This window comes from Moschus berezovskii, chromosome 18 (assembly GCF_049115385.1).
Source record: "Moschus berezovskii isolate FMDL1 chromosome 18, NW_MosBer_1.0, whole genome shotgun sequence".
Lineage (NCBI taxonomy): Eukaryota > Metazoa > Chordata > Mammalia > Artiodactyla > Moschidae > Moschus > Moschus berezovskii.
In genome coordinates this window covers 33,129,464-33,141,887 of record NC_142477.1, presented here as the reverse complement: position 1 = coordinate 33,141,887, position 12,424 = coordinate 33,129,464, and positions in this window count along the sequence as shown.

Genomic DNA, 12,424 nt, shown 5'->3' with positions numbered 1-12,424 from the left:
AATGCCAAACTTGCCTGTTACTCCATGTAGCTCTTGACTTCCTAATTTTGCTTTCCAGTCCCATTAGTTAAATCTTAATTATATGAGCATACTTAAAATCACAGATGACTGAGTACCTGTGTGGTAGTTGTAAGAGTCTTAAGAATGCACCACTTGCTCTATTCAATATTCTGTGATAAGCCATAATAAAATATGGGTGAAAATGTACATATGGGTATAACCAAGTCACTTTCCTATACAGCAAACTTAACACACCATTGCAAATCAGCTATACTGCAATAAAATAAATTTTAAACAACAAAATAGAATGCACCACTTGAATTTCCCTTTAAGAGAGAAACACCTACTGGTTCTCACTTACCACAAATTTGGGGACCACCACATTGTTGAAAATAAAGTCATGCTCTCCTTGGCTTATTTGTAGCTAATGACTTAGCAGTGAGAGCATCTTAGAGCCTGGCGTTCCTGCTCAACATGGGACTTTTCTAAGACAGTCTTTGATCAGGGGTAAATATTTCTTAAAGCCACACCGCAGTCCAAAGCTATTTCTACTCAGTCCTTCCTTCTCTGTCTTAGTTCATAAATGTCAAACCTAAATCTCTATCTCAAGACTCTCTGGCTACTCAGGTTGTCTCTCCCCTTCATCATTCACAGGCATTTCAGAGAATCAAAAATAGCAAGCAGTAGCCAAACTGAAATCAGGAGCTCTAATATAAGATTGGACAAAAATTTTGCCCTGGTCAGATGAACTTCTTGGCCAACCCCATATAATGATAATGAAGGGGAGACCAATAATGGGGAGCACTCAGCTGTCTTTGCCATAAGTAACAAATCTTCACTAGATTTCTGGACGCTACAATAAAGTTTTTTTTTTTTTTTAATAGCTTTAGATGAATATGAATGGTTGGAGGAGGAGTAGTTCATGTATAAGAAAAAAAAAATCTTCTCTTTAAAGCTCTACAAATGTTAGCACCTAAGCAACTTTACTTTTGGAACCTTTTGAGTATTTTACAATACAAAATAAAGTATTATAAAAAATAAAGTGTTCTAAGTAAATAGATTCCGATATTAAGTAAGGGTCAATTCAAATGTCAGGCCTGCAGTTGATTACATGTGGGATTTTGAACAAGTTGCTAAATTTCCCTTCAGACTGGTCCTGGGTCCATTAAAAGTAGATATGAATAGTTCTCCTCCATTAATGTTATTATTATAAAATATAGTGAGATAACAAAAAATATAGAAAGCTTAGCAGATTGTCTAACACAGAAGAACAATTTCTCCCTTCCCCCAGACACTATTGCTATAGTATTATTATTCTTGTTAATGTTGTTGTTATTATTATTTCCTGCATCATTCTGAGCTGCTTCTCCTATTATATGAAATAAAATCATTTTAATATGAAATCAATTAGAATTTGAAAACTGAACATTCTATTTTCATTTAAGGCTGACTGACTAGGTGCTAACATCAAGTACCCATTAACAAAACATTTTCTGTATGCAGTTTACACTGAAACCTGAACAGTACTTGAACAACAAAATCAAAGTTGAGACAGTTCCGCTGGAGGATCTTTTCTGAGTCCCTCATGTATTCGTTCATTCACAATAATTCATTCCACAAACATTCTTGAGTACCCAGCCCTTAAGGTGATAGTCCCTGTGGCGGATTCTTCTGCAACTCTGAGATGAAAAGAGGAAGCCCTTGGGGTGTTAATGTCCATTTTCATCACAGAGTGGTTGAGGAAGAAGGCAGTGGCATGCTGGCCTGAGGTCGCAACTGCCACTGAGCAGATACTAGGTCTCCTGATGAACGGAGTCAGAGAATCATTTCCATGTAGCTTATTTCCAATGTAAATCACAAATGATTGTGATATTCTACCTTTCTTCCAAAGACTGCTGCTAGAGTCTATGAAACTCAAAGTGAGAAAATTGTAGAAAACCATTCTTGATCACAGCTCCAAACTTTCACATCTAATTGTTGATAATGTTCTTCTCTGCCAAGTGACTGATAACATCGCTTCAAGAATTCTTGAGCCTCAAACCACATACCAAAGTCTTCCTTTTATTTCATAGAAAAATACAGAGTAGAGAGTAAAAGTGTTTTTGTTCCTCTGAATGGTTTTGCCTAATATTTTTGAGTTGGTGGCATTATTGAGTTGCTCATCAATGACTTAATGTAAGCATGTTTAGCTTAAATATTTTAACTTTAGAAATGGGTGTCACAGGACTTCAGTGGGGGTCCAGTGGTTAAGAATCTGCCTGCCAATGCAGTGGACATGGGTTCGATCTCTAGTCTGGAAAGATCCCATATGCCTTGGAACAACTAAGCCCATGTGCCTAGAGCCTGTGCTCTTAACAAGAGAAGCCACCACAGTGAGCATCCCATCCCATGAAGAAAGAAAAGTAGACCACACTCACTGCAACTAGAAAAAGCCTGAACATAGTAATGAAGACCCAGCGCAGCCAAAAAAGACTGCTGCTGCTGCTACTGCTGCTAAGTCGCTTCAATTGTGTCCGACTATGCGACCCCACAGACGGCAGCCCACCAGGCTCCACCGTCCCTGGGATTCTCCAGGCAAGAACACTGGAGTGGGTTGCCATTTCCTTCTCCAATGCATGAAAGTGAAAAGTGAAAGTGAAGTCACTCAGTTGTGTCTGACCCTTAGCGACCCCATGGACTGCAGCCTACCAGGCTCTTCCATCCATGGGATTTTCCAGGCAAGAGTACTGGAGTGGGGTGCCATTGCCTTCTCTGCAAAAAAAGACTAAATAAGTAAAATTAAGAAGAAGAAAAAAAAAAAGGTTGTTACATGACATAAGTTCATATTAAGACTCCCAAAGCTGACTTAATTCCTAAAAGTGGCTATGAAACAAGGGTTGGCAAGCTATAGCCATGGACTGAATCTAGGCGTTGCTTGTTTTTGTACAGTTTACAAGCTAAGAATGGCTTTTGCTTTTAAAAAAAAAAATGAGCAGGACGTTCATTAAGGATTGATATAGCGCTGCCAGAGGGATAAGAAGGAAGTAGGATTGGGCGGAGGGAGAAACTGAGCTATGATGACAACCTTGGCTGACCCCTGGGGCACATCCATGGGGTGCTCTGGAGCTAGGCTGGCCTTTCAGAGAGTTTTCTTTAGTAGGGATGAGTTTGGGGGAATGTGAACTGACGCTGAAGGAGGTAGAACTTTGAGCAGGGCCGCTTTCTTAGCTAAAGTGAAAGTGAAGTGAAGTTGTTCAGTCCTGTCTGACTCTTTGCGACCCAATGGACTGTAGCCTACCAGGCTCCTCCGTCCATGGAATTTTCCAGGCAAGAGTACTGGAGTGAGTTGCCATTTCCTTCTCCAGGGGATCTTCCTGACCCAGGGATCAAACCCGGTTCTCCCACATTACAGGCAGACACTTTACCCTCTGAGCCACCTGGAAAGTCACTTTTTTAGCTAAAGCAGTCCTCAAAGAGGGTGATGCATGAAGATCATATGTCAGCCCTCTCAGCAACTGAGGAACAGATTCTTCTCTCCTGAGGACACTCCAGACTGGTCTAGGAACTTCCTTAAGAGTTGGCCCAGCACATTTCTGGTGCCTTGTTTCTATCTCTGCCCTGTAGTTCCCTGGTTTCACATGGGGCAGCATAGATAGAGAACTCCAGAAAGAAAAAGGCTAAGATGAGAAGGAAAGAACGTTTCTCTGGTTGGAGCCAAATCTAAGCTAGATCCTCTCTGGAGCTAGAATACTCAAGCCTGCTCAGGGTGGGATTTCATTGCAATCTTGAGTGGAAGAGTCAGAAAGAGAACTCACCCGCAGAAGGCACAGTATAGAGCCTCATATGCGTCCTTGATTATGGTAAGTACTCCACCCTCTGCAGAAGGGCTCTGTGGATATATGGCCCTGTATATCACGATTGTTGTTCAGTTCTTCAGTTGTGTCTGACTCTTTGCAACCCCATGGACTGCAGCCTGCCAGGCTTCCCTGTGCATCACCAACTCCCGGAGCTTACTCAAGTCCATCTAATTGGTGATGCCATCCAACTATCTCATCCTCTGTCGTCCCATTCTCCTCCTGCCTTCAATCTTTCCAAACAGCAAAGTCTTTTCCAGTCAGTCATCTCTTCACATCAGGTGGCCAAAATATTCCACCTTCAGCCTCAGCATCAGTCCTTCCAATGAATATACAGGACTGATTTTCTTTAGGATGGACTGGTTGGATCTCCTTGCAATCCAAGGGACTCTCAAGAGTCTTCTCCAGCACCAAAGTTCGAAGGCATCATTTCTTTGGCATTCAGCCTTTTTTATTTTCCAGCTCTTACATCCATACATGACTACAGGGAAAAAAATATAACTTTGACTCTATGGACCTTTGTAGGCAAAGTAATGTCTTTACTTTTTATTTTTTTTAATTTAATTTTATTATTTTTGTTTTGTTTTATTTTTTAATTTATTTATTTTAATTGGAGGCTAATTACTTTACATTATTGTATTGGTTTTGCCATACATTGACATGAATCTGCCCCAGATGTACATATGTTCCCCATCTTGAACCCCCCTCCCATCTCCCTCCTCATCCCATCCCTCTGGTTCATCCCAGTACACCAGCCCCGAGCATCTTGTATCTTGCATCAAACTTGGACTGGCAATTCGTTTCACATATGATAATATACATGTTTCAATGCCATTCTCCCAAATCATCCCACCCTCGCCCTCTCCCACAGAGTCCAAAAGACTGTTCTATACATCTGTGTCTCTTTTGCTGTCTTGTATACAGGGTTAATTGTTATCATCTTTCTAAATTCCATATATATGCGTTAATATACTGTATTGGTGTTTTTCTTTCTGGCTTACTTCACTCTGTATAATAGGCTCTAGTTTCATCCACCTCATTAGAACTGGTTCAAATGCATTCTTTTTACTGGCTGAATAATACTCCATTGTATATATGTACCAAAGCTTTCTTATCATTTCGTCTACAGATGGACAACTAGGTTGCTTCCATGTCCTGGCTATTATAAACAGTTCTGCGATGAACATTGGAGTACATGTGTCTCTTTCAATTCTGGTTTCCTCGGTGTGTATGCCCAGGAGTGCGATTGCTGGATCATATGGCAGTTCTATTTCCAGTTTTTTGAGGAATCTCCACACTGTTCTCCATAGTGGCTGTACTAGTTTGCATTCCCACCAACAGTGTAAGAGGGTTCCCTTTGTTCCACACCCTCTGCAGCATTTATTGCATGTAGACTTTTGGATAGCAGCCATTCTGACTGGTGTGAAATGGTATCTCATTGTGGTTTTGATTTGCATTTCTCTGATTATGAGGGATGTTGAGCATCTTTTCATGTGTTTGTTAGCCATCTTTATGTCTTCTTTGGAGAAATGTCTGTTTAGTTCTTTGGCCCATTTTTTGATTGGGTCATTTATTTTTCTGGAATTGAGCTTCAGGAGTTGCTTGTATATTTCTGAGATTAATCCTTTGTCAGTTGCTTCATTTGCTATTATTTTCTCCCATTCTGAAGGCTGTCTTTTCACCTTGCTTATAGTTTCCTTTGCTGTGCAGAAGCTTTAATTTTAATTAGGTCCCATTTGTTTATTTTTGCTTATTTCCAAAATTCTGGGAGGTGGATCACGGAGGATCCTGCTGTGATTTATGTCAGGGAGTGTTTTGCCTATGTTCTCCTCTAGGAGTTTTATAGTTTCTGGTCTTACATTTAGATTTTTAATCCATTTTGAGTTTATTTTTGTGTATGGTATTAGGGAGTGTTCTAGTTTCATTCTTTTACAAATGGTTGACCAGTTTTCCCAGAACCACTTGTTAAAGAGATTGTCTTTTCTCTATTGAATATTCTTGACTCCCTTGTCAAAGATAAGGTGTCCATAGGTGCATGGATTTATCTCTGGACTTTCTATTTTGTTCCATTGATCTATATTTCTGTCTTTATGCCAGTACCATACTGTCTTGATGACTGTGGCTTTGTAGTAGAACCTGAAGTCTGACAGGTTGATTCCCCCAGTTCCATTCTTTTTTCTCAAGATTGCTTTGGCTGTGCGAGATTTTTTGCATTTCCATACAATTTGTGAAATTATTTGTTCTAGCTCTGTGAAAAACACCATTGGTAGCTTGATAAGGATTGCATTGAACTTATAAATTACTTTGGGTAATATATTCATTTTCACAATATTTATTCTTCCAATCCATGAACACGGTATATTTCTCTATCTATTAGTTTCCTCTCTGATTTCTTCCACCATGTTTTATCGTTTTCTGTACATTGGTCTTTTGTTTCTTTAGGTAGATATATTCGTAACTATTTTATTCTTTTCGTTGCAACGGTGAATGGAATTGTTTCCTTAATTTCTCTATTTTCTCATTATTAGTGTATAGGAATGCAAGGGATTTCTGTGTGTTAATTTTATATCCTGCAACTTTACTATATTTATTGATTAGCTGTAGTAATTTTCTGGTAGAATCTTTAGGGTTTTCTGTATAGAGGATCATGTCATCTGCAAACAGTGAGAGTTTTACTTCTTTTCCAATTTGGATTCCTTTTATGTCTTTTTCTGCTCTGATTGCTGTGGCTAAAACTTCCAAAACTATGTTGAATAGTAGTGTTGAGAGTGGGCACCCTTGTCTTGTTCCAGACTTTAGGGGAAACATTTTCAGTTTTTCACCATTGAGGATAATGTTCACTGTGGGTATGCCATATATAGCTTTTATTATGTTGAGGAATGTTCCTTCTATTCCTGACTTCTGGAGGGTTTTGTTCATAAATGGATGTTGAATTTTGTTAAAGGCTTTCTCTGCATCTATTGAGATAATCATATGGTTTTTATTTTTCAATTTGTTAATGTGGTATATTACATTGATTGATTTGTGGATATTGAAGAATCCTTGCATCCCTGGGATAAAGCCCACTTGGTCATGATGTATGATCTTTTTAATATGTTGTTGGATTCTTATTGCTAGAATTTTGTTAAGGATTTTTGCATCTATGTTCAGTGATATTGGCCTGTAGTTCTCTTTTTTTGTGGTATCTTTGTCAGGTTTTGGTATTAAGGTGATGGTTGCCTCATAGAATGAGTTTGGAAGTTTACCTTCCTCTGCAATTTTCTGGAAGAGTTTGAGTAGGATAGGTGTTAGTTCTTCTCTAAATTTTTGGTAGAATTCAGCTGTGAAGCCGTCTGGACCTGGGCTTTTGTTTGCTGGAAGATTTCTGATTACAGTTTCAATTTCTGTGCTTGTGATGGGTCTGTAAGTTGTCCATTTTGTTGGCATATAATTGCTGATAGTAGTCTCTTATGATACTTTGTATTTCTGTGTTGTCTGTTGTGATCTCTCCATTTTAATTCTAATTTTGTTGATTTGACTCTTCTCCCTTTCTTTCTTGATGAGTCTGGCTAGTGGTTTGTCAATTTTATTTACCCTTTCAAAGAACCAGCTTTTGGCTTTGTTGATTTTTGCTATGGTCTCTTTTGTTTCTTTTGCATTTACTTCTGCCCTAATTTTTAAGATTTCTTTCCTTCTACTAACCCTGGAGTTCTTCATTTCTTCCTTTTCTAGTTGCTTTAGGTGTAGAGTTAGGTTATTTAGTTGGCTATTTTCTTGTTTCTTGAGGTATGCCTGTATTGCTATGAACCTTCCCCTTAGCACTGCTTTACAGTGTCCCACAAGTTTGGGGTTGTTATGTTTTCATTTTCGTTCATTTCTATGCATATTTTGATTTCTTCAATGATTTTTTCATTATTCAGCAGTGTGTTGTTCAGCCTCCATATGTTGGCATTTTTAATAGTTTATCTCCTGTATTTGAGATCTAGTCTTACTGCATTGTGGTCAGAAAAGGTGCTTGGAATGATTTCAATTTTTTTTGAATTTACCAAGGCTAGATTTATAGCCCAGGATGTGATCTATCCTGGAGAAGGTTCTGTGTGAGCATGAGAAGAAGGTGAAATTCATTGTTTTGGGGTGAAATGTCCTATAGATATCTATTAGGTGTAACTGGTCTATTGTATCATTTAATGTTTGTGTTTCCTTGTTAATTTTCTGTTTAGTTGATCTATCCATAGGTGTGAGTGGGGTATTAAAGTCCCCCACTATTATTGGGTTATTGTTGATTTTCCCTTTCATACTTGTTAGCATTTGTCTTACATATTGCGGTGCTCCTATGTTGGGTGCATATATATTTATAATTGTTATATCTTCTTCTTGGATTGATCCTTTGATCATTATGTAGTGTCCTTCTTTGTCTCTTTTAACAGCCTTTGTCTTAAAGCCTATTTTATCTGATATGAGTATTGCTACTCCTGCTTTCTTTTGGTCTCTATTTGCGTGGAATATCTTTTTCCAGCCCTTCACTTTTAATCTGTATGTGTCCCTCGTTTTGAGGTGGGTCTTTTGTAGACAACATATATAGGGGTCTTGTTTTTGTATCCATTCAACCAGCTTTTGTCTTTCGGTTGGGGCATTCAACCCATTTACATTTAAGGTAATTATTGATAAGTATGATCCCGTTGCCATTTACTTTGGGTTCGAGTTTATACACTCATTCTATGTTTCCTGTCTAGAGAAGGTCCTTTAGCATTTGTTGGAGAGCTGGTTTGGTGATGCTGAATTCTCTCAGCTTTTGCTTGTCTGTAAAGCTTTTGATTTCTCCTTCATATTTGAATGAGATCCTTGCTGGGTACAGTAATGTGGGCTGTAGGTTATTTTCTTTCATCACTTTAAGTATGTCTTGCCATTCCCTCCTGGCCTGAAGAGTTTCTATTGAAAGATCAGCTGTTATCCTTATGGGGATCCCCTTGTGTTTTATTTGTTGCTTTTCCCTTGCTGCTTTTAATATTTGTTCTTTGTGTTTGATCTTTGTTAATTTGATTACTATGTGTCTTGGGGTATTTTGCTTTGGGTTTATCCTGTTTGGAACTCTCTGGGATTCTTGGACTTGGGTGATTATTTCTTTCCCCATTTTATGGAAAATTTCCACTATGATCTCCTCAAGTATTTTCTCATGGTCTTTCTTCTTGTCTTCTTCTTCTGGGACTCCTATGATTCGAATGTTGGGGTGTTTGACATTGTCCCAGAGGTCTCTGAGATTGTCCTCATTTCTATTAATTCATTTTCCTTTTTTCCTCTCTGCTTCATTTATTTCTACCATTCTATCCTCTAACTCACTTATTCTGTCTTCTGCCTCTGTTATTCTACTGCTGGTTCCCTCCAGAGTGTTTTTGATCTCATGTATTGCATTATTCATTGTATATTGACTCTTTTTTATTTCTTCTAGATCCTTGTTAAACCTTTCTTGCATCTTCTCAATCCTTTTCTCCAGGTTATTTATCTGTAACTCCAACTTGTTTTCAAGATTTTGGATCAGTTTCACTATCATTATTCAGAATCAGGTAGGTTCCCTATCTCCTCCTCTTTTGTTTGGGTTGGTAGGTATTTATCCTAATCCTTTATTTGCTGGGTATTTCTCTGCCCCTTCATCCTGCTTATATTGCTGTGTTTGGGATGGCTTTTCAGTCTTCTGGCAGTTTGTGGAGTTCTCTTTATTATGTAGTTTCCTTGCTATGGGTGAGGTTGGACGGGTGGCTTGTCAAGGTTCCCTGTTTTGGGAAGCTTGTGTTGGTGTTCTGGTGGGTAGAGCTAGATTTCTTCTCTCTGGAGTGAAATGAAGTGTCCAGTAATGAGTTATGAGATGTCAATGGGTTTGGAGTGGCTTTGGGCAGCCTGTATATTGAAGCTCAGGGATATTCTCCTGGGTTTCTGGAGAATTTGCATGGTATGTCTTGCTCTGGAACTTGTTGACCCTTGGGTGGTGCTTGGTTTCAGTGTAGTTATGGACGCATTTGATGAGCTCCTATCAATTAATGTTCCCTGGAGTCAGGAGTTCTCTGGTGTTCTCAGGATTCGGACTTAAGCCTCTTGCCTCTGGTTTTCAGTCTTATTCTTCCAGTAGCCTCTAGATTTCTCTATCTGTCACTTCCAAGGTGGTTCCCTCTGTTTTAGCTTTCTGTTTGCTGGTCTCTTCAGTGTCTAATTTCCGCCCTGACACTAGGGGGCGGTGGTGGACACTTTTTAAGGTTCAGTTGTTCAGTCCTGTTCTGGGAAGGGAGGAACGCTGCAGACAAATATCTCTGGCATCTGTGGGGAGTGCTTGCAGTGTCCCGGCCATACTGGGTTTGCCCCTGCTCACGGCATGTGTGCTGTCCCAGTCTACACTGCACAGGCTCTAGGTTGCTCTGCCAATAACTGTCTGAGGCTGGCGCTGGGTTGCATGCACATCCCAGGTCTAAGCTGCTCAGGTTCAGGTACTCGCGTACTCCACAAAGGCACAGACTTGGTTGGGCCTGTGTTTTGTGCCCTTCCCCAGTCTGAGCAGCTCAGGTGACCAGGTGTTTGGCAAGCGCAGTCGCTGTGACTTATCGCCTCCCCGGTCCCTCCCGCTCAGTTTTCTGGGTGTACAGCTGGTGTACCTTCTCAGGCAGATGTCGATATGCCAGAAACCAAAGAAGTTTTGGTTAGCAACAAAGCCTGCGTGCAGTTTGGTATCGGATGCCTTTCCGGGGCTGCGATTGACCCTTCCAGCGCTGGCTACCTTCCCTGCCTGTCTCGGTGGGGGATGGGCCATCTGCAGCCGGCTAGCTCTGCTCAGTCCTTTGTTCTGTGAGTGGGGCTGGCAGAGTCTTAGGTTAGGGCCTTTTGCCTTTTCGTGGGGTAGCTATCCCACCGTCTGCTTTGCTATTCCCAGTTAGTTTTCTCAGATTGCTCTCGTGGCATTCAGGCCCAGTCCTTTCTCTAAGCAGTTCAGCCAGCTCTTCCCTGCCCAGCCCCTGCTTGCTAATGGCTGATGCGGGCATCTGCTCTGCTTCTCTGCTGGGAGTTACCATTAGGTGGGTAATCTATGGGTTTTATTTCTTTCTTTTTCCTCCTGGTTCTGTGGCCCTCTGAGGTTCCAAGGCTCGCCACAGACTCGCCAGTGAGAGTGTTTCCTGGTGTTTGGAAACTTCTCTCTTTTCTAAGCCTCCCTTCCCGGGATGGAGCTCCATCCCTACCTCTTGTCGCTCTTTTTGTCTTTTATGTTTTTTCCTACCTCCTTTCGAAGACAATGGGCTGCTTTTCTGGGTGCCTGATGTCCTCTGCCGGCATTCAGAAGTTGTTTTGTGGAATGTACTCAGCGTTCAAATGTTCTTTTGATGAATTTGTGGGGGAGAAAGTGGTTTCGCTGTTCTATTCCTCCGCCATCTTGTTCCCTCTCCAAAGTAATGTCTTTGCTTTTTAATACGCTGTCTAAGTTTGTCATTATCTCACTGAGTAAACTAACACAGTAGGATGGAAGGGAAAGTCTGGAACTCTCTTTTAAAGCAGACTACCATTTTCTCCCCACTAGCACTGTCTTTTTGATTAACCCTATGACTTCTACCCTAAATTTCTTTTGCTATTAAGAGTAACTTCTCATCTGTTGGCAACTTTTTCCTCTCCTGCATAACTCACTTCAGAGTTTGTCTCATCCAGTAAGTGGTCAAGATTAAGGTTGTGTGTGTGTTAGTCGCTCAGTTGTGTCCAACTTTTTGTGACCCCATGAACTGTAGCCCACCAGGCTCGTTTGTCCATGGGATTCTCCAGGCAAATATACTGGAGTGGGTATCTGATTCCCTTCTCCAGGAGATCTTCCCAACCCAGTGATTGAACTAGGGTCTCCTTCATTGCAAGTAGATTCTTTACAGTCTGAGCCACCAGAGAAGCCCAGATTAAGGATACTATCACACTAATACTGGACTGCCTGGCATCATCTCCTACCCTCTTGGAGCTTGTGGTATAAGTTTACAAAAGTAGAGCCAACTCTGGGGCAGCTGTGCTTATCTTACCTTCAGGGGTTGTGCTTTTGTACAATAAGCAGTCAGTAAATATTCAACCGGGCTTCCCTGGTGGCTCAGAGGTTAAAGCATCTGCCTCCAATGCGGGAGACCCGGGTTCGATCCCTGGGTCGGGAAGATCCCCTGGAGAAGGAAACGGTAACCCACTCCAGTATTCTTGCCTGGAGAATCCCATGGACGGAGAAGCCTGGTAGGCTACAGTCCACGGGATCGCAAAGAGTCGGACACGACTGAGCGACTGAACAGAACAGAACAGAACAGAAATATTCAACTAGTGCAACAAACCTGACTCATAGAAAGACAAATGACTCAACGACCTTGCCTGAATACAGTGACCCATACAGGTGAACATCTGGTGGCTCAGATGGTGAAAGTCTGTGTTTAATGCAGAAAACCCAGATTCAATCCCTGGGTGGGAAGATCCCCTGGAGAAGAAAATGGCAATCCACTCCAGTATTCTTGCCTGTAAAAACCTATGGACTGAGGAGCCTGGCGGGCTCCTCCATGGAGTAATAAAGAGTTGGACATGACTGAGCCACTATCACATACACAGGTGAACAAGAGATTTGGTTC